The following is a 22770-nucleotide window of genomic DNA, read 5'->3' on the forward strand; positions in this document are numbered from 1 at the left end:
TGCACTCCACTGTTTGTTGACTGTACAACCAGCCTGAGCTGTAGGTGTATACTTCTAACAGTCACCCTCCAAGTCAACGAGGCTTTTTACTTATGTACTCCTCATTATTTGTCTGTATCAAGCAGTACTGGCCAGGAAAACTACAGACTTCCTTGGGTGTGTGAAGGTATCAGCCCTGAGAATCTGACATCCTTGTTAAATGAAAACGGTGCTATGAGGAGAAATCAGCCTTTAATCCCAAAAGCCAAAGGCAATTCCAGCTTTTATTTGCATGTCATTGATGGAATTTACTATTTCAACAAAGGCTAAATCCTGGATGTTAATGAACAGGACCTGGTTTTGGCTCCTAGGTGTCTGGCAACCCTGTGGTCCAAAGATGTTCTCCCTAGGATGTGAGGCCACCACCGCAACCATCCTAGGAGTCGCACTCTGGATCTACAAGATGAAAGATTCCTCCCTGCCCACCTTGCACTGGCTAATGCTTCACCTGTCCTCAAAACAATTCATACAGGGGACCCAGACTGCCACCCAGAGAATATAATATAACCATAACAAACACCTACCCATGTTGTGGACACCTGCCCATATTGTGGGTCTTGCTTCCCAACAGCAGATGAGTGATAGTCAATGAATTACAAAGATGTTTTCTTCCTACATCAGACTTCATGCCTTCTTGTTCATCAAATCTCTTAACCAGCCACATCGTGACTTAAGCACGCTGTCTGACTAGCACCTTAGTCACAGGGTATTATTCAGATTGACAATTGAATGACTGAAAGATTTATAAAATTAGTCAAGAACAACAAAAAAGGAATTGTGATGCAGGAAGCGGTGAATGAATATGGGCATTAGGATGATTAATAGACATGTCTCAAATACTCATATCAAAAAAACTTTGGTGGTGTAAACAGACCACTACTGAATAAAAGCAGGATGCTAAAAAGGTTAAAGAGAACAGCCACTCAGGAATCAAATGAAAGTTTGAAAGCAAGGTTTTGCAACCTGATCAAACAGACTTTTCAAGAAACATCAACTCCCAACATGTGGCAAAACTCTCTGGGACCACTCTTGTGATGTGCAGCTGTGTGAGAGTCACTGAATGCAGAAGTTCATCTCTGCAATCACTGTGCCTAGTGATGATCCTGTTTTCAACCACAGGCCGTCCACCGGATGCCTCGGTGAATAAGGCTGCCAGGAAACTTGCTTACACAGTGTGTAGAGCACCGTTTCCCTCTGTGGGCTCTTTCTTGCACTTTGTCCCCATGGATCTGACAGAACCACAGCAGAGATTTTGCAGAGCAGCTTCAGCCAAATTTGGAAGGCATGCTTCTGGTTAAAAGCTGGGATATTTTGGGCAGAGGATAATGTTTGCACTGAATGTCAATGTGCATTTCGGTTTGGTCAGGATAATGCCTAGCCAGTGACCTTATTCAGCCCCAATTAGTTGATAACTGCCAGTGAGTCGCATTCCTCATTGTTAGGAGTGAACAAGGCAATCATGGGAGAAAGGTAGCAATAATAGGGACGGCTAATTAGACTGCAAGTGGTGCATAAGGCAAAGAAGGGAGAAAAAGAGAAGTGAGTTTCCAGATGGTCTGGCTCCAGCTGAAGATGAAGTAAGGTTCGGGAGTCCCTGACACAAAGCATAGGACTCAAGTCAAAGTTCAAATCTGTGTGCTTCTACAGCCTCCTCCTCAAAGCCCTTTTTTTGTGCTTTGCAATGCAGCATCCTTGCAGTGATGCTGAGATAGGCACAGTCCCTGTGCCACAGCATGACATGACGCAAAGATGCCAGCTCCGGTCCTGAAATGATGGGAACGGCAGTGCCCTGCCTGGCCCCACCGCCCTGCTCCTGGAGAAGGCAGAAGTCCTTTGACAGCACAGCCCAGTGCTCTCCCACAAAAAATAGCAGTGCCCTTTTCTCTGGGCACTGGTAGCAACCAAGGATCGATACCACAGGGAGATCTGGACATCAGGTGTTTTGGGGAGGTATTAGGAAAGTGGCCGGTTTCAAGGGAGCCCATGCCAGCACTTTCAAGATGTGAAGTTTTCCTTAGGGATTTTGTGTCCTGCAGCATTTTAGTAACACCAGCACTGATATTCCTCAGATTGGAAAAATAATTTTTCTGAAATACACTTCGTGAGGTACTTTTCTCTATTAACTATATAGATGTGTGGAGTAAAACATCATTTGGAGAACCTGAGGGAACATTCATACTGCCAAAGTTTCTAGGTGAGGGGAAATATTTTGGTCTAATCCTATTGCCACAGTCATGCCTTATACTTCCTACACAGTCACTCCAATTCAAGCTAATTTTATGTTACTCAGGAGAAAAAAAATATATGTATAATTATTCCAGTTTTATCGTGCCTATAGAAACACCCCATCACAGTAGCATAATTCTACTGAAATGATGAGGTTATTGACACCCTGACATTACTTTGCAATTTCCCTTACCTGCTGTCTTTTTTGTGTGCCTGCAGAAAAGTCACTAACATGGCATTTTTAAAAAGTATTTGCTGTGGGCTATACCCTGTTCTCACTAATCTTCCTAAAAATCTGGTAATTTCTGTTAACATTGCTAGAACTGACCTGGAGTTGCATCTAGTGTGGATAATGGACTTGGACCCTCTGCATCTATAGGAAACATGGTCTTCCATGTACTGCTTCAGGAGAACCATATTTCCTCAGCTTGGATGGTGGGTATTGCAAGTGAGAGTTGCTGGTTTGTTACTGCTCGGTGCCCTGTGTGCCCTGCTTCACTGGCCAGTTTCTGTGCATCACGAGAGACCGAGGATGCAGCCCGGAAAGCCTCGATGTTTTAAACTGCAAGCTTTGTGAGGCAAGGGCTGTTTTTTATGTAAGCCTGCACAGGTTGTAATTAGAGGAGATCCCTGATTTTAGCAGACAACTCGGGGCATTACCGTGAGACAGATACAATAAAGTGTAAGTCGTTAGGCAGAGAAGATAAAGTGCCACTTAAGCGAACCACTGACAGATGGGAGTGTGGCTCTGCAGCTCGGAGCAGAGAGAGGGTTGGGTGCTTGCCCCTTCTGCCGCTGAACCTCCTCACAATGCCTGGAGAATAAAAGCCTCATGGCATAATGGTGGTGGTGATGACAAGGGTAATAAGGCTCATGATAATGCGGACAAGCAGGGTTTCCATTTCCATTACTAGAGCAATCGATTGGGGTTAAAGTTTTGTTTTTGTTTTTGGGTATTTTTTTTTGCCTGTGTCATCTAAAGCAAGTTCTGTAAGGCCCATGAGATAAAACCCTGAAAAAGGCCTTTAAAAAGGTCTTTGGAAGCAGTGTGGAATTTTAAAATCTAATCTGTAATTTAAAGAATGAAAACTAATATAATTGGTGCACAGTCCATTTCCATTAGAAGGAGGATACTGCAGAGTTGTTTCCTTTCAGCAATGGCTACATTAAACATACAGGTGAATTATTTTCTTTTTTTTGTAGTTCCCCTCCCTAGGGAATCAGCATTTCCAGAGTTAACAGATGCAGCTTTTGGCCTGTTACATGCACACACACACAGATATTTTGCTCTCCAGGATGGAAAGAAAAAGTTGGTTGCATAACAGAGGTTCAACAGAGTTTTAAAACTACTATAACCTTGAAGCTGCCTACGTGTTGGAGAAGCTGTGGCACCTTGCAGCTCCCATGAGATGGGGCTGAAGCACAGGGCAGCCCCCCCGGCACAGCAGGCTGGCACGATCCTCCGCTCCCCTGCGACACTCCTTTGCCAACACCTGCAACCACTAACCCTTGCAAGCAGATAAATCAGCCCAGTAGAAGATTAAGAGCAGACCTCTGTGCTGCGACCACCAGCCTGGCCTGGCCCCAGCTCAAGTCTGCGTGCACAAGTCAGGGGTAGGGACTGCGGGGGGAAGAGGTGATGTGCAATTCCTGGGGCTGTGGAAGCAGCCAGGGCTGTCCTGGAGGGGCTGCTGGCAGGAGAGTCTGTGTGAGCTGTGGGTGGGGGGAATAACCTGGCTGCTGCTCAAGGTAAAATCATGGTTTTCCTCTCCAGGAGCTTGGAGCCAAGGCTGAAACTGAAGTGCTATAGAAATAATCCTTGCCCAGAGCAGCTGGCTTTATTTCAGGGTTGAAACTGTGAGTCAAAGATGCTTTTATGTCAAGATTTGCTTGAAATCACTCACTGTGGTCCATTTATTTTAGCCTGTGGCTGGGAGGAGCGCAGTTCAGATGGGTAACGATATTTGGGAGCTTGAGGATGAACTTCACTTCCAACCCAGAATGTCTTCCCTACGCTCTGTCGCTTGTTGCTCACAGCTATGAGATGTCTCAGATGATGCTTGCATGCCTTGCAATGCTCTGACTGCATGTCACACAGAAAGCAGTCATAAGCTGTATCTTGTGAGAGTTTGTTAACCATGTAGCTTGCTATGTTTTCTCAGAAATGTGCTATGTGTCCATCAGTCAGGTGTCTGCGCAGACAGCATTATATAGGGAGGAGAAAAGCAGACACCATTACTCATTTTTCCTCCCTCCACATAATCAACTGACCAGATTGTATCTGGAACAGCAAGCCTCAAGCAGATGAAATGAAGGAAAGGGAGGGAATTATTTGCTAAGCAAGTATCACATTAAAATAACCATCTTTTCTCATTACAGTAAAGAAAAGGTGACCTTTGTTAAGGTCTGTAGTTCAAGCAGGACTGTAGATGCAACAAATATTTGCTAACGTGGGATTTTTCCAAGGCACAGAGAAAAGAGGGTGGTTTATCAGCTGAGAGAGAAAAGCTGAGATCAAAGAAGGGTACGGTGGGGATCTCACACAGACAAATAGAAATTTTGTCCCTAAAAAAGGTGATCTGACACAAAAAAAGTGGTACCAAAAGAAGCTTTGGTGTAAAAGCATTAGGTGCAAAAATTGAGGCACTTGTGCAGAAGGCAGGCTTAGGAACAAGGGGCATTTGGTTGGGGAGAGTTACACAGCGTACCTATAGACACAAACCCACATTACACATGCCTCCTACCTCTTAACCCCTTACACAAACGGAGGACCACCTTGCTGTCTTCCAGAAGATTGGGAAGGAATCTACAGCCCCTTAAATGGAAAGCTTAGAGGCTGGGATTTTGAAAGAGCCCGGGGAAACTGGGAGCCTTGCTTCCATTAAATTCCAATAGGATTTTCATGCCTCCACCAGTTGAATGTCCCTGGAAATCTCAAGCCACAGCGTTTCATTGAAACCTCTTACATGCATTGACAATATGGTTTTTCAATGCTCGTTAAGCCCATGCTTTTGCAACACATTATTTTGTCCCCTCTATGAAACCATGACTTAATGTATAGTAATGGCATGTCAAAGGCAGCGTTACAGCCCCCGTCTTGAAGGCAATGCTGAGTCTCCTGTCATGCGTGGAATGTAATTACCATTAAGGTTGAAAAATGAGGGAGATGAACAGTAGTGGCAGTTTTTCTCAAGTTTACATAAACACTGGCTGCAAGAAGAGGGCAGGAACATTAAAATCAAAGAGTTCCTGTCACATCAGCGCTTTAAATCTCTAAGCGGCTCCTTGAAAATCATCTGGCCTCGGTGAACACAAACAACTGATAAAAGCTTCAGTTAAGGTCTGCTCTTATCTGCTAATTTCAGGGCAGCCTTGCCCTTTACCCACTGTCCCTAGGAAAGTAGCGATTTTGGCACTTTCCCTTGGCTCGCTAAACTCTCCATCATAAGAATAATAACTAGCTGGAAAAGAAGTAGAAATGGGGTTGAAGGTGTTTGAAGAGGAAATCCCTGTATCGCCCACTGAGCAGCTGTGGGGAAACTCCCCATGCTTTGCCTGTGTGTGCTGATGGTTAAAGACCAGGTGACAGAGGGTACCACTCCTCTCGTTTCTAGGGCTGGGTGTCATCTCTTGGGCACAGAGCACCAAAGCCTGACCTAAAAGCCCGCAGAAACGCAGGCAGCATCTCTCTCTCCCACCAGTTCCCAATGAATCTTCAGGGTTCATCTCCTACTGGAAATGCCAGAAGGCAGGAATGCCTTGGGAAGGCAGAAGCGCCAGAGATGTTTTAATGGGTTTTTTTCCTGAGTCATGGGGGTAGTTCTTTCCCTTGCTTGTGCTGAGTTAACAGCCAAAACACAAGCCCACAGGTTTCACATTTCATTAGGGACCTGAAGCTCTCAGCAGGTTTGCCAGAGGATGTTTCAAAGGTAACTTTTTTGTGCAAAACTGGGCTGATTTATTGTCTCTGTGGTTTTATTGAGTGTCTTTGGCTTCTGTTCCCTCTTTTTTTTTCCCCCCCTTCTTTTTTTTTTATGTGAAACCTGATGGCTTAAGCCAGGATTTGTTTTGTGGCTTTGATGAATTGAGGTCTCCTCATCCCGCCGCTCTTAATGGAGCGGTGCACTTTGGATTCAGAACCCCACAGAATTTGGTGCTGGTAGAAAACCTGAGTCACCAGTGTCTGTGTCTCCTGGATTTTCTGCATTTCCTCTCAGTTTCTTCAAGACCAGCTCTGGCCATCAGGCTGGAGCCATCAGCATGCAGCAGCCCGAGCTAACCCAGCCTGTGTCTTAGCATGGCCCTTCCACTCCCCTAACCCCCTTTGGCTGCTTGTAATCAGCAAGGATGGGAGACGTGCCATGGAGATACCTCTATCAGAGCCTCATCATGCTGTGATGGACATGAAGAGGACAGGAAAAAGAAGGGAAAAGGGACACCCCACTGGTAGCCTGCTCTCCAAAACCCTATAAGGTCTTCATGAAAGGAGATAAAATGGTGGTGGTCTTGCTGACAGCCATTTCCTCCTGCCATTGCCATCACTAGTTTCAGCGCTTACCTAAGCTTTTATGAAAATGGTCCTCTTAGGTCCAAATGGGCTCTTCTCATCTTCCAAACTGAGTCAGGTTCATTTAGCCTGAGTGGAAATTGTGACCAGCTGCAAATGGTTTATCTACCAGTCACAGAAGAAATGACAAAAAAAACCAGAGGATAGGGAGGTCTAATGCAATCTCACTTGCAGGTTTTGAAACTGGTACTCATTTGCCACAAAATAATCATGTGTTTTTATAAATACCTTCTTTTCCATGAAAACATTGCCTTTTGTAGCACAACCATTTTTCTTGGCAAAGACTTCTCCCCACCAGTGTCTTGCTCAACATTTGTTTCTGGGCTGACAGAAATTTGTAAGCCCCAAATGTTCTGGGGAGGAAAGAAGATTCACACACACACACAGAGGTCTCCCAGCTGAAGGTTCTAGATGAAGCCAAACTGAGATTTCTTATAATACAGCTAAGTCTTGAGATATTTCCATGCTTTGCTTATCAGAATTTGGGGCTCCAGATGGGCTAGAGATTCGTGCTCTCAGAAATCCACTCCACAAAGCACAGGATGAGTGTTGTGGCTAATTTCTTATTCTAAGAATGCCTCTAAGCCCTCAGTTAATAAACTTTTTGGGGTCTGCCTCATAGTACCTAAGTGCAGCAAGCAGAGCAAGCGTGGGGATGGTCACCAGGCTGAGCCAAGAGCCCAGGTCACTAGGTGAGTCCATGGTGATGAGGCAGGTCCACAGCCAAGCCAGGACTTCTAGTCTAGGGGTCAGGGACGGGGATATATGAGGCCAAGCATGGACGTACTGGCAACTCAGCTCAGTCAGAGACCAGGGTGGAAGCCTGAGGCTCAGTGCAGCTCAGGAGAAAAGGGAGGACCTGGCAGAGGTTTCTCAGGGCCAGAGCCCCAGGATGGAGCAATCCACACAGGGACCTAGCATGGATACACTCACCCTTTAGAGTTGTGGACAGGTGTCTGCAGTCCTGAACCCTGGAGAGTACTCTCAGTACTATAAATCATTCAGGTATTTGTGTTCCTCAGTGACAGCAATCAATATGAACAACTTCAATGTTCATTGCTGGTGCTCAGGCAGGACCTCATCTAACCTTAACCCCAGTCAGGTGAGGGACAATGCCATCCATTAAATATTCACTTAATGACATAGTTGGAATAAATGTAGAAATGTAAAAAACACAGCACTCAAGTGGAGCTGAAAACACCCCAAGGGGCAAGTATTCTTCAGTACAAGTGAGATAAAAACTGGATACTTCAGAAATGGTGAGAATGTTCTGGAGAGTATAATCCTTTTTGCAGTGTCACACAACTAAGCCAGATTTTTATCAAACCACTCAGGTGATAAAAGCCTGGAATTGAGAAAATCAAACGGAAAAACTAAAAGTGGGAGGAGAGTGTTAATAAAGTCTAATGTGTAATGTGCTGTATATTAGTTTTTAATCAACTTCTATATGTGGCCACAGTAAAGAGATATGACAAGGTTCCTCTGCTAATGCTTCACATTTTTATTGGTGGTCTTATTTATTCACACTGTGTTTTTTCTGAATAAAAGCATTGGGGATGGGTGAGAAGAGGTGGGAAAAGCAGAGAGGAAAAAGCAGAGACCACGCTGGAAAACAAAAACTCCTCTGAGTATTCATCCTTTATGGAGCGCATTCTGCATTTCATTCCATGTGTGAAAACAAAATGCAGTTCTCCTGTTCCCCAAAGTATCAGTGGACAAAATGGGTTTGACTCCTTTAAATATAACAGAATGAGATCATTGAGAGTTTTTTTCTCTTTCACTGAATTTTTCACTTTACTTGTCCCCAGATTAATTTATGCCTCTGTTTACCTGTAGACAATTTGGCCATTCAGTTTGGATAATCATATAAACCTTTGACCCTCAGTCTGTTTTGATATGTTTAAAGGGATATGATCTAGCAGCTAGAGGAGGTGTTATTTCAATCAACAGCTATATAAAAAGTTTTTAACTTTCCTAGCACAACAGTGGCAGGATTTGGACCACTGCTTCATGGTTAGCTCTGCCAGCTAGAGTGCAATGCATGCAGAAGGATGCATTTCACCAGCTAGCTCAAGCAGAAAAGGATAAACTCCAAACTAAGAGGAAATCATTATGTTGGGGATGACTTTTGCAGTGTTAAGGATGGCAGATAAGACAATTTACACGTAGTATCTCTGCAATTAGACTCTGCAGCTTTGATCAGGCAGAGAGGGTGAGTACAAAAGGAGAGATTTTTATGCTTTTGTGCATTTCTTTGAGTGAATTCTCTCCTGCCATGTTAGGTGCTTTCTCGATACCTTCTTGCAAAGTTTGAGTGATGGGGGTTTACTGGTATGCATATTCAAAGAAGGCAGATTAAGAATGATTTTGACATGGCTAAAGGGAAAATCCCTTTATGAAATGCTAGAGATGCTTGCATGTTCATTATTCTAATAAACAGAGATGGTACTGTGTGGCTTGTCTGAAAAAATTAACCAAAAAAGTTGTCGTTTCTTCCACTTACAGTTGTTGGTCTGATAAAAGGATAGTATCTCCTCCTACAAAGTTAGCCAAATTAGTGCAGTTCAGACAATGAATATCAAACACTGGCAAAGGACTTTGTGTTAACTGAGAGAGATAACCTTCTGGAACTAAGGGCAGCAACACAAAAGGTTGTTAGTTTTCTTGTAAACAACAGGTATTTTGAAGGAAATTATAAATTATAAATAAATTCTAAAATTATATTATAACATTATAAATAAAACTGGCAAAACAAAACTGGGTTTTTTTCCATATTTATTTGTTTCATTTGGATTTATTTCTTTATTAATCTGTATGATGTTTTAAATAAAGGACATCAAAGAATACAGTGGTCTGTAATACCACCTATAGATAAAACCACAGAACAGCCCTTTTGCTGCTCTGTGACCCTGCTTCAGCCCAGACTGTTGTCCAGAACGTTAAATGCCATGTCACATGAGATTGTTTGTGGCAGAGGGCACTCGGCTGCAGCATTATTTTTTTTTTCACATAACCTATCTAGAGTTGTCTTTTTTTAATTTAGGTCTGACATTGCACAGGTAAGACACTTCATCACTCACAGACAGCCAAAAGTTACTATTAAAAGGTCCAAGTATACATTATTTGTCATTTTATCTAAGGGTAAGTGAAACATAAATTATACAGAAACTTAGAGAAGATCCCCTTTCTCCCTAAAAGCAGTTTGTACAAATGTCTATCTCCTCAGTTTCCCGGGAGGTCAACCTATCTCATCATTTGGAGAGGTGAAATAAGTGCAGCTCTTTGAAAAGGAAGAAATAAAGTCAGATTTTTTGGTTCCACACACAAGTGTCCTCAATTAATACTGACAGCTATTTAATTTCATTTAAAGTAGGTTGGTTTAAAATATGATTCTTATCTCTCTGCTGCAGGATGGACTAAGTCTCTTTTTTAGAGTCACCCAGCAATGAGGATTAGGGAACTTGGTTACATTTCTTTCTACGGAAACCTGAGCTCCATTAGCAAAATATAGATTTGAGCAGATATGGACCCAGCATCTGGCCTCTTAGAAATAAGATAAAACCGTGAGGAGGGAATTAGAGAAGATCCAAAGGCCATTTAAATCAATAGGGAGGCTCGGTAACCTTCAGCAGGTTTTGGATCCCATTCTGAGAGACTAGAACTTGTTTACCATAAAGGAAGAAATCATTGCCAGTTCATTAAGGCCTTGATTTTGTTTTCCTCTAAAATCTCTTATTTCTGTCTCTAACAGGAACTGACTGTCTTAAAGAAAACAGGCAGTGAGTGATACCATGGCAGAGAGGAGTAGATATTGTCCCCACTAAGAAGCATGTGCCTAATCTTCTAATGTACCGGTCCCACCCTATATGCTGCTCCGCTTTTAATTAGTGTGCTGCTCTGCATGCTGATCTAGAGTTGGTAGCATAATAAAACCAACTATTGCAAAAAAATTATCTGTTTTGAAAATGTCTTTTCAAAGTAAAGGATGCTGATGTACATGTTAGCTGAGTTTTATGGGGTTCTCATTTCTCAAACAGACTTTTCAATTTTTCTTTTCTTTTGAAAAAATCACTGATGTTATTGGTGGAGACTTTTTACTAAAACACAAAACAATAAACCTAGGAAAGTATAGGGTGAAAAGAATGAGAAATACCTTTCCTAGCAAGTTCTAGACAGGCCTTTAAAAAGCTTTAATTTAATGGAGTGAGAACAGCTGATGCTGAACTGGTTGCTAAGAAGGTGTCATGTAGCATATTGGGTTATATAAACTCATTGGTTTTGGTGATTACAAAATAGCTTTTTATCTCTGGGGATGTTTAACTTCTGAAACGTAAAGCTTGAGGGGACAGCTACTAAATTAATGTTTACTGAAGTCTCCTGGGCAGTTTTACTGAGCTATGCTCAGCCGTAATACCTAGGTCTTAGGCCACCAGTCATTTTATGTGATGTCTTCACAGCAGCCCTCTAAGACACCAGGAAAGCCATGAGAAACACAGTCTCCATGTCTACCAAGATGTGGGCACCACCAATGAGGGTCCCAGCAAGCAAAATCCACTGGGTGGTCTCAAGCTAGACCACAGTTTGCCGTTTGAGTAGTCCAGTTTTAGATGGCAAAGAGGTTTTTTGCTCTATCACCAACAAAGTTACAGCTGCTTCAGTTCTTCTGGGCAAGTGAACGTGATGAAGCTGTCTGCCACCATTCACAAACAACACTTACACAGAGCTTAAAATCAGTACCTAGCATCCCTCCACCAGGTGTGGAGCTACCACATTTGTACACAAAGGCATACCTCCCTGCATAGGACAACAATTTTGGGGTGAGTAACCTTCTCAGGGCTCTCAGGTGCTCCTGGTTTCCTTCTAGGTACTCTTGGGCAGGTGTTGATTTTGCTAAAACCAACAGGGAAGAGTAAATCAGTTGAGTGATGTGACGTGACTGCTTCCTGGTTTGTAAGCAAACAAACTGGTTTGCTTCTGTTCACCTGAAGGTCCTTGGGCTGAGAAACATCTGCGTTGTCTGTAGGGTTAGAGGTACCAAGGAAGGAAGTACCATAGAAAACCACCACTTGCTTGTTGGAGTTTTCACTGGTAAATGAATTCCTGGAATAACGTGGAAGGGGATTGGAGTGTAGCACTAATAACTCAGTGAAATATCTGACTTTTCTGTGAGAAGTCATTTAGCTTGACATTCATGCTTCTTGCATCTAACAGGCACCAGTGTACAGATACTGCCGTAACGCAAGCGTACGCAGAGAGCATCTCCGAGGACAGTTACATGCAAGTAACCCTTCCTCGTTCTACTGTTTTTTTCAAGCTGGGGCTATGTTACTTCTCTCTTTCTAAAGCTGTCCTTTTCTCACACGAGGTGCTTGCAAGCAGTGATGTTACACTTTCTACAGCTGTGATTAACAAGCTGTCTAGTGCTCCCAAGAAATGCTGGTTAAAACTCAAGTTGATGCTGTGTGTTTTAACATAGTCTCCCATTAATTAAATTGAACTGAGTGTAGCATGGAGGTTTAGGAAAGAACTGTCATTAACTGGAAAAGTAATTAATTTTCTAGACCCCAGAGTTATAACTTCAGTTGTATTACAGTGATAAAATCATACACCATTTGAGGTGTATCTGCTTTCTAGTCAAAGTGCTGGTCTCATTCAGCCTGCTCATCTCCCATATTTCTTCTTTGTATATTTTTTTTAGGGTATGTTTTGGGGTGAAAGAAATGTTCCTGAAGATAGTCTTAAAAAGAGATTAATCTTTGGTTTCAGTCTGATTCTTTTGGTTGCTAAGTCTTAACTTAAAACATTTTAAACATAAAATTACTATTAGGATTAAATTATTTTCAAACTAGAGTATTAAAAGGGACAGTGACAAATATGAAGTCTAAGGGGCTGTGGCTGAATTGATATGCTATAGAATTGCACTACGTGCCTAGTTTTAATTGGTGATGATGGCTTTCCTTATAATCAGTTTTATACCTGTTTTCCATGCATTTACTAATTATTAATACGGCAGTAGGACACTGGTAATGCTTTTATAGTATTGTGTTTAAACAACTAGGTGGGAATAAAGAAATGGAAAAAATATGTTGGTGAATAAGGGATATAAAAGATTTTTTTTTTCATTTTTTACTCCCATAAGCATGGGAGAATGGTGGGTCTACTTCCTTTACTTCTGAGGTTGCTGCAGGATAATTTAATCAGGTGCCTCTCATTGTTTTGTGAAAAGCAAATACCATCACCCACTTTTTTTTTTTTTTTCCCTGGGACATCCAACATTTTTAGGTGCAGTTACTCTTGAATATTATTTAAAATTCTTGCTGGAAGAAAACCTTTTTGAATGCATCTCCAATAAGTAATTTTATAGGACTTAGTTCTACCTGCCTTTCTATGTGCTTAAAGTCAAATTGTAACCACACAGTTTTTCTGCCTGGTTTATCCCCACTAACACTGTTATTACTTCACTCAGTTTTCTGTTGATGCTGTGCTTTTCTACCTTACACCTTTTTTGAAACTGATTTCTGTATTAACATTTCGCGCTTGTGAGAAATAAGACAATTTTGTGACAGAAACAGTGTCGTTTGCCTTAGGACACTACTTCACGACCATGAGAGCTCTGGCTCAATAAGGCTGAAGATTAAATTATTGTAGATCACAGCAGCAAATAAGCTAACTCCCAGCGCTTTATCTTTGGGGGAAGGGGGCGGGAGGGGACCACTGTGAAAACTAATGAAATTTAATTTTTGCACTTACAAAGACAAAGTATCTTTTCTACCTGCTACCTCGATGTAAATTATTCCTCTTGTTCCTTACTTGGGCATCACCATAAATGATATTGAGTAAAAAGACATGCTCAGGCTGGTGTTTCTGGGGGGCAGCAACACATTTGTGGGGTATGTGGTGAGCTGTAGGTCAAAGTAAGTTTTTTCAAAAGCTTGTTTGGACTAATTGTCACATCATACAGAGACTCTCATAAGACTGTAGTGCTGGGTTTAGAGGTGGACAGTGAACAAAGCTCTGCCTTTCTGAGCCTCCTTCACTAGCTCTGCACTGCATTACATGTTCCTCCACCTGCCCCAGCACCATCTCCAAAGCCGGTCGTGGCTTAAGTGAACCCACAGGCATTAGCACAGATCACACTAACCTCCTTTCCTCTACTTGTTGCAACATGTGTTTATCAGGGAGCCCCAGGATGAGCCTGGGGGTGTGGGATGTCATCGAGACTGCAAGGGATGGGAGCAGGTGAAAATAAGTGTTCAGCAGCTCTTGCCTTGTCACCAGCACTTGAACCCTTTTCTACGCTTGCTTACAAAAATGCTTCCTTGCACTTACTTTATGCTATTCTTTACAATGTAAGGATGTCAGAAACGAGCTTTATAAATCAGTGGTTTTGTACTTTGATTAACTGCTTTGCTGCTGCCTAGGTGTAGAAGTTCAGAAGGTCTTAAGGGTCTTAAACTTATCAAAGTGGGAAAAGGGGATTGGCTTGTCCAATGTCACAGTAGTTGTTTGTGCTACTGGAGGGTGGGCACCAAAAGAAACAAACAAACAGAAAGTTAACAGACCTCCCAACAGTACTGCAAAAATAAGTTACTTAATGATAGCCAGCACTATAGTCAGGATTAATTCATTATTCCTTCATAAGAAGTGGTCAAACTTTCATTAAGATACTTTTGTTAAAAGAAATGTTAACTTTCAGGAAATGTTCTTTGTAGAGATTCACATACGAACAGTCTACTCACTGCTTTTATACCATTTTGAAAAGACCTAAGTATAGAAATCCATTCACATCTCTGATTTCTCTTTGCAATTATTGGGGGCAGGGGTGTTCATTGTGAACCAACGAGATGCTGGTTTTCTTTGAGTATTAGTTAAGACCAGTTGGGGTCAAGGGGGGGAATGGTTATCTGTTTTAGTTTTTTGCAAACTGTTGTTTTGCTATAATTGAAATGCATGCATCATCTGATTTAGACTGATAAACAATGAAACGTTAGAATTTCTTGGATAATGGTAAGAAGCTTTTTAGAAGACAGAGCACAACATGTAGGATACCTGAAACTGCTTAGGAAATTCTGGCAGATCTGCCCTACAGCCGAGAGAAGTTGTAGAACCTTGTTAGAGAGGGAGAGTGAACTGGTAGTCCAGTGGAAGAAAAAATTAGATGGAGTTCTGTGTGTCCTGGACTCCTAATGAGGGTCTACTTATCTCTAGCTAAAGATAATCCCATCTCTTCCTGATTTAGCGTGAGAGACTGAGTGATGGGAACTCATAATCTGCTACTTCTCAGCCCTCCTGTCCTAGAGTTCAAGTACCCTCAGTGCTTCTAAGTTCTCTGACACTTTTCCAGCACATCGCTCCCATTCTTCAAGCTCCTTCCCCATTCCTAAACTGTTCCCACCCAGAGTTTTCTGTTCCTTCCCTCAGAACTATGATCTTTCATCACCACCTACCCCAAAGTCCCCTCAATTCTCCCAACTCCCTTTCCTCGCCTTACCCTTTTCGTATTGTGGCAACCTTTGAATAAATTGTCAGTAGCACAGTGTTTGGTGAGCTCTCTTAGTCTCTCCCTTTCTCTCCCACGGTGACTACATCTGATGACTAGGCTTTCAAGTATTTGCTCACAGCTGTCTACAATGGGAGCTGTTATATGTTGAAATATTCCATAAACCTAGTCCAAGTAGGACCCTATTCTACTGAACAAAGGAAAATGGCATGATTTTCCTCCTAATAGACAAGAGATTGTGAATTTGGGTGTGTGTACTCATGAACATCTGGTAAAATGCAATTTGGTGATGAAAGCTTCCTTCACATGGTCAAGTTCCGACAATATCACCCACTGTTTAGTCTAAACTTTTATTTCACCAAGTGCTACACTTTTGCTTTCAGTGACCTTGTACATCAGTCAGAGGGCATGCCACACACGCTGCTGTTTCCACTCTGAATAGGGAGGCTGAAGGCGAAAATTGCAGGTTGGAGATTCTACCACCCTGATGCTCTGTCCCTATTGTTGTGGCTAAGCTTGTTATTGTGGAATAATTATTATGTCGACAAACCAAGCACTGGGCCAATGACCTCTGCAATATCAAGAGCGCTGTTTTCATGAGACTCATTCCAATAGACATTTGCAAGTGACCTCGAACTGCAGCAAAGACATCCTGCTGTTCTTTTGTGTTTTAGATGGTCTACATAGCACATGCATGATGCTGAAATAAAATCCTTCCACAACGATCTCCAGAAAACCTTGGCTGTTGTGTGTGTTCTGATGTAGCCCTAATGACGGGACCTAAACTGTTCCTCTCAAAGCTGTGTCATAATTGTAATTTATTTCCCCTCACCCCATTTTGTTTCATGTATGTGAAAGAGGGAGAAGAGAGGAAAAAAACCCAAACCATGCCATCTATACTCTGGCAAGTTTTTTATAACTGTTACTTTGAACACTGGTACACAGAGATTTGTTATTACAGATATAGGATCTCTAGGACAAGAGGATACCAGCATCCAGTGCTCTTTTTGCATGTGTGTTTCTGATCACTTGATGCAACAGGAGCTTTTACAACCCTGCAATTGTGGATGCACTCAGGTTAGCTGTACTACTTAGTACGTGCTGTTGGAACATCATCCAAACACATGGGAATAGGATACAAGTAAATGTTTCTTCATAGATGGGTGGGATATTACCATTGACTCTTAAAACTGCTTCAGAAAACTAAGAAAAGCCATTGTTTTTAATTTAAAAGGAAAAGTTGAAGGGCTAAGACTTAACATCTGATTCAAGGCTTCATAAGGGCTCCATATGACAGGGTTTGGAATAAGGTCTTAGATCTAAACGCAGACTTGACATAGGACAGTGCCTTCTAGCGTTCCATAAGTCCCCTTTTTTGTTAGCAAGCACTTTTTGAGGACATGTAGGGACAGATGTCATGGCTGAACTGGGGAGCCCACTGCTTTCTTTTCGAAAGACTGTGTGCTCAGAAGGAATGTACATCAGGCATTGATGGTACATCACTTTGTGACCTCTCTCTTACATGTCTTTTTTTTTCTAAAGAGTTTTCTGAAATATATTGCTAATGTACCTATTGATAAAGCTCTGCAGGAAGGTCTCTTGCAAGCCTGTGCTGATGGGAATGTGGAAGAAGGTGTTGATAAGATAATATTCTCCTATTTAGATGAAATCTAGACCATGGAAAGCTAAAACCCCATCATTTAAATGACAATGGGGCCTACTGCAGATGCAGTCAGTGACAAACAAAGCTGTTTTATTGCTAATGTGCCAAAATGGAAACCTCGTGTTGTCTAAGTGTGAAAGCAAGGATGTTTTGTTACTTCCAGTGTCATGAATGAAAGGTGCCTGAAGTGATCTTTTGCTTGTGCTATTCCTTTTCACAGAATAGTCAGGGCTGGAAGGGGCCTCTGGAGACCATCTAGTCCAAGCCCTGCTAAGGCAGGTTCTCCCAGAGCAGGTTGCAGAGTCACGTCCAGGCGGGTTTTGGATGTCTCCAGAGAAGGAGACCCCACGGCCTCTCTGGGCAGCCTGTGCCAGGGCTCGGTCACCCTCAAGGCACAGAGGGTTTCCCTCACGTTCAGACGGAACTGCCTGTGCTGCAGTTTGTGCCCGTTGCCCCTTGCCCTGTGGCTGGCACCACCGAACAGAGCCCGGCCCCGGCCCCCTGGCACCTTCCCTTAGGACATTTGCAGACACCGATAAGACCCGCTCCCAGCCTTCCCTTCCCCGGGCTGAACAGCCCCAGCTCCCTCAGCCTTTCCTCACAGGGGAGATGCTCCAGCCCCTCATCTCTTCGTAGCCTCCGCTGGGCCCTCCCCAGCGGTTCCCCGTCTCTCTCAGGCTGGGGAGCCCAGCACTGGGCCCAGCACCCCAGACGTGCCTCACCAGGGCCGAGCAGAGGGGCAGGATCCCCTCCCTCGCCCTGCTGGCCACGCTCCTCCTGAGGCACCCCAGGGTCCCACCCGCCTTCCTGGCCACAGGGCACACTGCTGGCCCACGGGCACCTTGCCGCCCCCCGGCCCCCCCCGGGCCCTTCCCCGCAGAGCTGCCCCCCAGCGGGTCAGCCCCAGCCCGTGCTGGTGCGGGGCTTGTTCCTCCCTGGCGCAGGACCCGACACGGGCCTCTGTTGGGCTCATGAGGTCCCTCTGCCCAGCTCTCCGGCCCGCCCAGGCCTCGCTGAACGGCAGCGCAGCCCCTGGGGCAGCAGCCGCTGCTCCCGGTCTGTATCACCGGCAAACCTGCTGAGGTGCCTCTGTCCCTGCATCCAGGTCACCGGTGGATGAGCTGACCAGGCCCGAGCCGGCACTGACCCCTGGGGAGCACCGCGAGCCGCAGGCCTCCAGCTGGGCTCTGCGCCGCGGGTCACAGCCCTCTGAGCTCTGCCATCAGCCATTTTGTTACAGACCAGACAATCATCTGCAGCAGAGCTACAAATGGTAACAGGAGAAAGATTACATTGCCCATTGCATGGCATCCCCTACTATATATGCTTGTAGCAAATCTGAAGGAGTCTGCCATTAGTTTGAACCCAAAGATTATGTTTTTCTCTTGAGGTGACACAAGAAAGCAGGACTGGAGTAGTCACCATCTTACCCACACTGGTAGGCTATTAAAACAGCAACGCAAAATTCTTTTAAACTGCTCTAGAGAAGTATTAAGAAAGGTTTGGTTGGTTTTTTATATAGATATATATACATGATATATATACCTGTGTCACAGATTTTAAATTGGGTTGGACTTGTGACAGTGTTTTTCCTTGACTGGACTCTCCTTTCTCTGGCTTCTCCCACCCATTTGTGGAGTGCGCTTTCACTCTTCCTTACCTGGACAGTCTCACTGAAAAGGGAAGCATATCCCGGGCAGAAATTTTTTTAAATGTTAACTTGAAAGAAAATTTGAAAATCCTAAGTGCTGTGTAAAGCCCTAAAACCCTTGTAATATAGTTGCAACTTTTATCAGAAAGCTGACATTTAGCATACTGTACTGATTAGTCAATGTTCTTAGCATATCTCAAAGACATTTCAAAGGCTGGAGTTTCATAGATGTTCAATAATTGCTTAATTCTTTTCCAGTCAGTTGAACTTCTGCAGAATTAATTTTTTTGGAGATTGAAACATTCTATCTGTATTCCTCTCACTTGCTTATACTTCCACGCACCAAGGTGGACAGAAATATTATCTGTTCTATGTACAGAAATAAGCTTTCCAGTTGTCCAAATTCTACTGAGCAGCAAATTAAGAACTGGAATATATAGGTGTGTGCATATTACCTATGTAGATCATATTTAATTGGAGGATGTTGGACACAAGGAGCTGAGCAGATGATAATCACTACTTTTTCCAGTAGAAATTCAACAAAGATCATTGCTTGGGGTTTCTTTTCTTCTTGCTGTTAACATCACAGAATCAGGTCTTGTTTGTTCTTTACCTCCAAGATGTGTTTGATAGTTGAAGTCCTCCTGAGAGCAACATGTCAGAAATCAGACCAGAGGAGTCCTCACTCGGCTGAAAACTCTCCTGTTTCCCTTTAGATGTCTATGCACAGTGTGGAGGAAAGTCTGTTTAGTTGCACAACCCCAGCTTCTTCAGGTCAGGTTCTGAGGATGCTCTTAAGACACAGTGATTTCTAAGCTGTTTCCCCTTGAAGTCAGAAAACTATGGCTTAGCGCTCCTGAACTCTTTTACCATAATTAAAAACATCGCAAAGAAAAGGGGGAGAAGCCCAATCAACAAAATCAAAATCTTTCTTCCCTCTTCTGCAGGGTTTTCGTGTCTTGATTGTAAATTAGAATTTTAGGACTTTAGAGGGGAATGAAGCGTTAGACTGCCTCATTCCATACTAAATAAAAAATAGTGTAAGAGAGCATTTATTTTGCAAGGAATAGAACAGGGACTACTGCCCAGAAAACTGCCAGATTTCTCCCACCTTTGCAGCCAAGCCTTTGGGCCCCTTTCATCTCAGACTCCGCTGTAATTGTAACACCTGCTCTGGAGCTACGCTGAGAGCTGAGCCGATAAAGGTAGCACTTTGCAGACCTGAGCTTGCTGGAGTGCCTCAGCTTTTTGGAAGGCCCTGCTTTCTCTGGCCAAAATCCAATACACCACTTAGACATCTGCTTAACTTTAAGCATGTGAGTATCTCCTTTGAAGTCCTATGTATATTGTTTTGCTGGACTGAGGTCAATGAGCTCAGTACCTTGCAGGATTGAGCTCCTGAATGTCAGATTTGATTAAAAGCTCCCCCTTTCTTCCCTTCCCCTCCCCCCGCCCCAGCTCCTTCTATGAAAGCCTGACCAGAGCTAAACCAGCCTCAGCAAGAAAAAAAAAAAAAAAAAAAAAAAGAGAGAGAGAGAAAAGAAAAAGAAAGGGGGGGAGAAAAAAAAAAAGACAGCTGGTGGGAAGTAAGCCTGGCTCAGCTGTGGACACGTTTTGGTCTTAAATTGTTGCAGATCTAACCAGAAGAAAAGCAGAGCAAAAAACACGATCAGAGATCTGGTTAAAAATTAAACTATTTACACTTTCCTAAGGGAGCTGCAGAATCTCAGCTAGAAGTGCCTGCTGATCCATCATGCTGTCTTTCCCTCCTCAAACTCTTCGTGCAGTTGCTTCGGGGGTACGACTGCCCGTTTCATCTAACTGCCCTGTTAATTGTGCTCCTGCTTCTTTTTCCCTGCGACTCCAAAATGTGCTCTCCGCAAGCAGAATGAGCCGTGCTCTCTCTCCCAGTCTGTTCCTTGTCAATTCGCATCAGTTTAAGGTCAGGAAAGCTAAGGGGGAACAAGGCACTGCAGCATTTGAACTCAACCTTGCTTTCCCAAGGAACAAACTGACAATTAGTACAGGGATCAGCATCAAAAAAGAGCAACCCAGCGTGAAGCCTGTCTAATTAGTCATATGAACGGAGGGCTTCCCCTCCACTTCCTCGGGAACACATGCCTGTCAGATCTGATACAAAGAGATTTCTCTCTCTAACATAATACTGAAATTAGGTTGAGAACAGGTAGCCCTGGCTGAATTGCTTGTTTGAGCAACGAGAGGCTTAGCTGCAGCATCTAGTTGCACATAGGCAGCCACAGTTGCAGTGTGCTTATGACCATGTGCTTTGCAAATGATTGCAGGAAGTTTCTTTCCTTGAAAACACAAAAAAAGAAAAAATGGCGTTGATCTAGTTGCTAATCTTCTCGATTTAATAACACTTCTTGTTTAGATGGAAAAATGAGCAAAGGGAAAAATTAGAGATGAAAGTTGAATGACAGTCTCCTAATCTCAGAGAATTGTGCTGGTTGAGAGACTACATGTGTCTGACTTCTCTTTTTTTTTTTCTTCTTTTTTTTCCTTTTTTTTTGCTTTATGAACCAAAACATTCATTTGTCTCCTACAATCTGCAAGACAAAGTAAATAGCAGTGATTACTGTGATTACTGTGAATTTTGCCATAGTATCTGGATAGGGGTTAACAGCTTGAGCTGAAATTATGATCCTGTTGCCTTCACTCTGTGAATGAAGAAGGTGACCAACGCTCATGCAGTCTAGCAGCTTGTCTGTACAGGGACACACAGAAAAAACAAGCCAAATGAACTAAAAGTGTATACTTTATGATTAGCTAAACTCTGTTTAAATTCCTGAGTCAAACTCCTAATTCAGAGTTTAAAAGCCTTAATCTGGTTTTGTTGAATTTATTTGGAAGTGAAGCAAGTGAGATGAAATAAAAGCTACTTTAAACGTGTAGTGGAACTTTTCTGATGTGGGCTGCACAATATATACGGCATGCTAGCAATTCTGAATTTTCATTTTGTTCTTGAACATAAGGTATGTTTTATACTGGCATGGCTTATTTCTGGAAGGAAAAAGGAATAAACTATTCAGACATAATGGGCTTTTGCATGGAGGTAAAGAAACATCTGCATACGGGCTGCGTGCATAATAATAAGTAAAGGGGAAAAAAATTCACCCCCATCGCTGCCACAGTTTTATCAATGCATCTGCTGGATCTTCATGATGGTGACATGTTGCAACAAGCCCCTCAGCACAGGTTTCTGTACAGATCATAGCCTAGATTGGGCTTTTTCTCTTTTTCTTTTCCCTTTTTTCCCCCTTTCCTTTCTGTAGCCAGTTCTTTATGCCTTGGTTTCACCAACACAACTGTCCTGTCAGACAGACGCTCTCTGTATGTCTCTTCCATAAGGGCTGCCAAACAGCCTTGAGAACAGCTTTGCTCCTACAAGGTACCTCAGGTTGTTTATTACTGATGGGAGACTGACAGCTGCATCTCCAGATGTGGCTTCCTGGCATGGCAGGAGAATGCCAGTACCAGTCCAAGCATCTGTATTCAGGTGACTCCTTTGTTTATATACCAAAAAGGAGCACAGATGTTTTCTATTTGATATAGCACTGGGCTGAGCCTCAGGAAGACACACAGGAGCTTCCCACCATAGCATTTACCTTTTGGTACTGCAGAAGATAAAGCTGAAACAGTTTGTGTTCTTCCTTTCCTACCTATCACAATAGCATGCTTCTTTGCAAAGTACTTGAGCTGTACCACTGAAAAGTGCAATAAAAGACCTTTTCATCATTACTTATTGTTATTACTATTAATGCAGAAGCACTGGCAACTGTGGCGTGAGCTTAGCGCGGGCTCACGAGGAGCACCACTGTGCCTAAGTAGAAGTGCCAGGGATCTGAGACTCTGCAACTGAGCTTTTTGTTTCCTCCTGTACCAGAGAGAAGGGAAGAAAGAAGAATTATTCCTCTGGTATGCTGAGTGACACAGAAACGATACCACATGCTTGACAGTGAAGCTGCATCTCTCTAGTATTCAGATGAGTGCTCTCTGCCTTCTTCATGCAGGTTTTCCATGTATTCATCAACTGAAATCAGATGCTTAGTGCTTTTAGCAGCTTGTGTTTGAGTAGACACTTGGTGGCACACTTTCTCCGAAGA

Source organism: Falco naumanni, chromosome 4 (assembly GCF_017639655.2).
Source record: "Falco naumanni isolate bFalNau1 chromosome 4, bFalNau1.pat, whole genome shotgun sequence".
NCBI lineage: Eukaryota > Metazoa > Chordata > Aves > Falconiformes > Falconidae > Falco > Falco naumanni.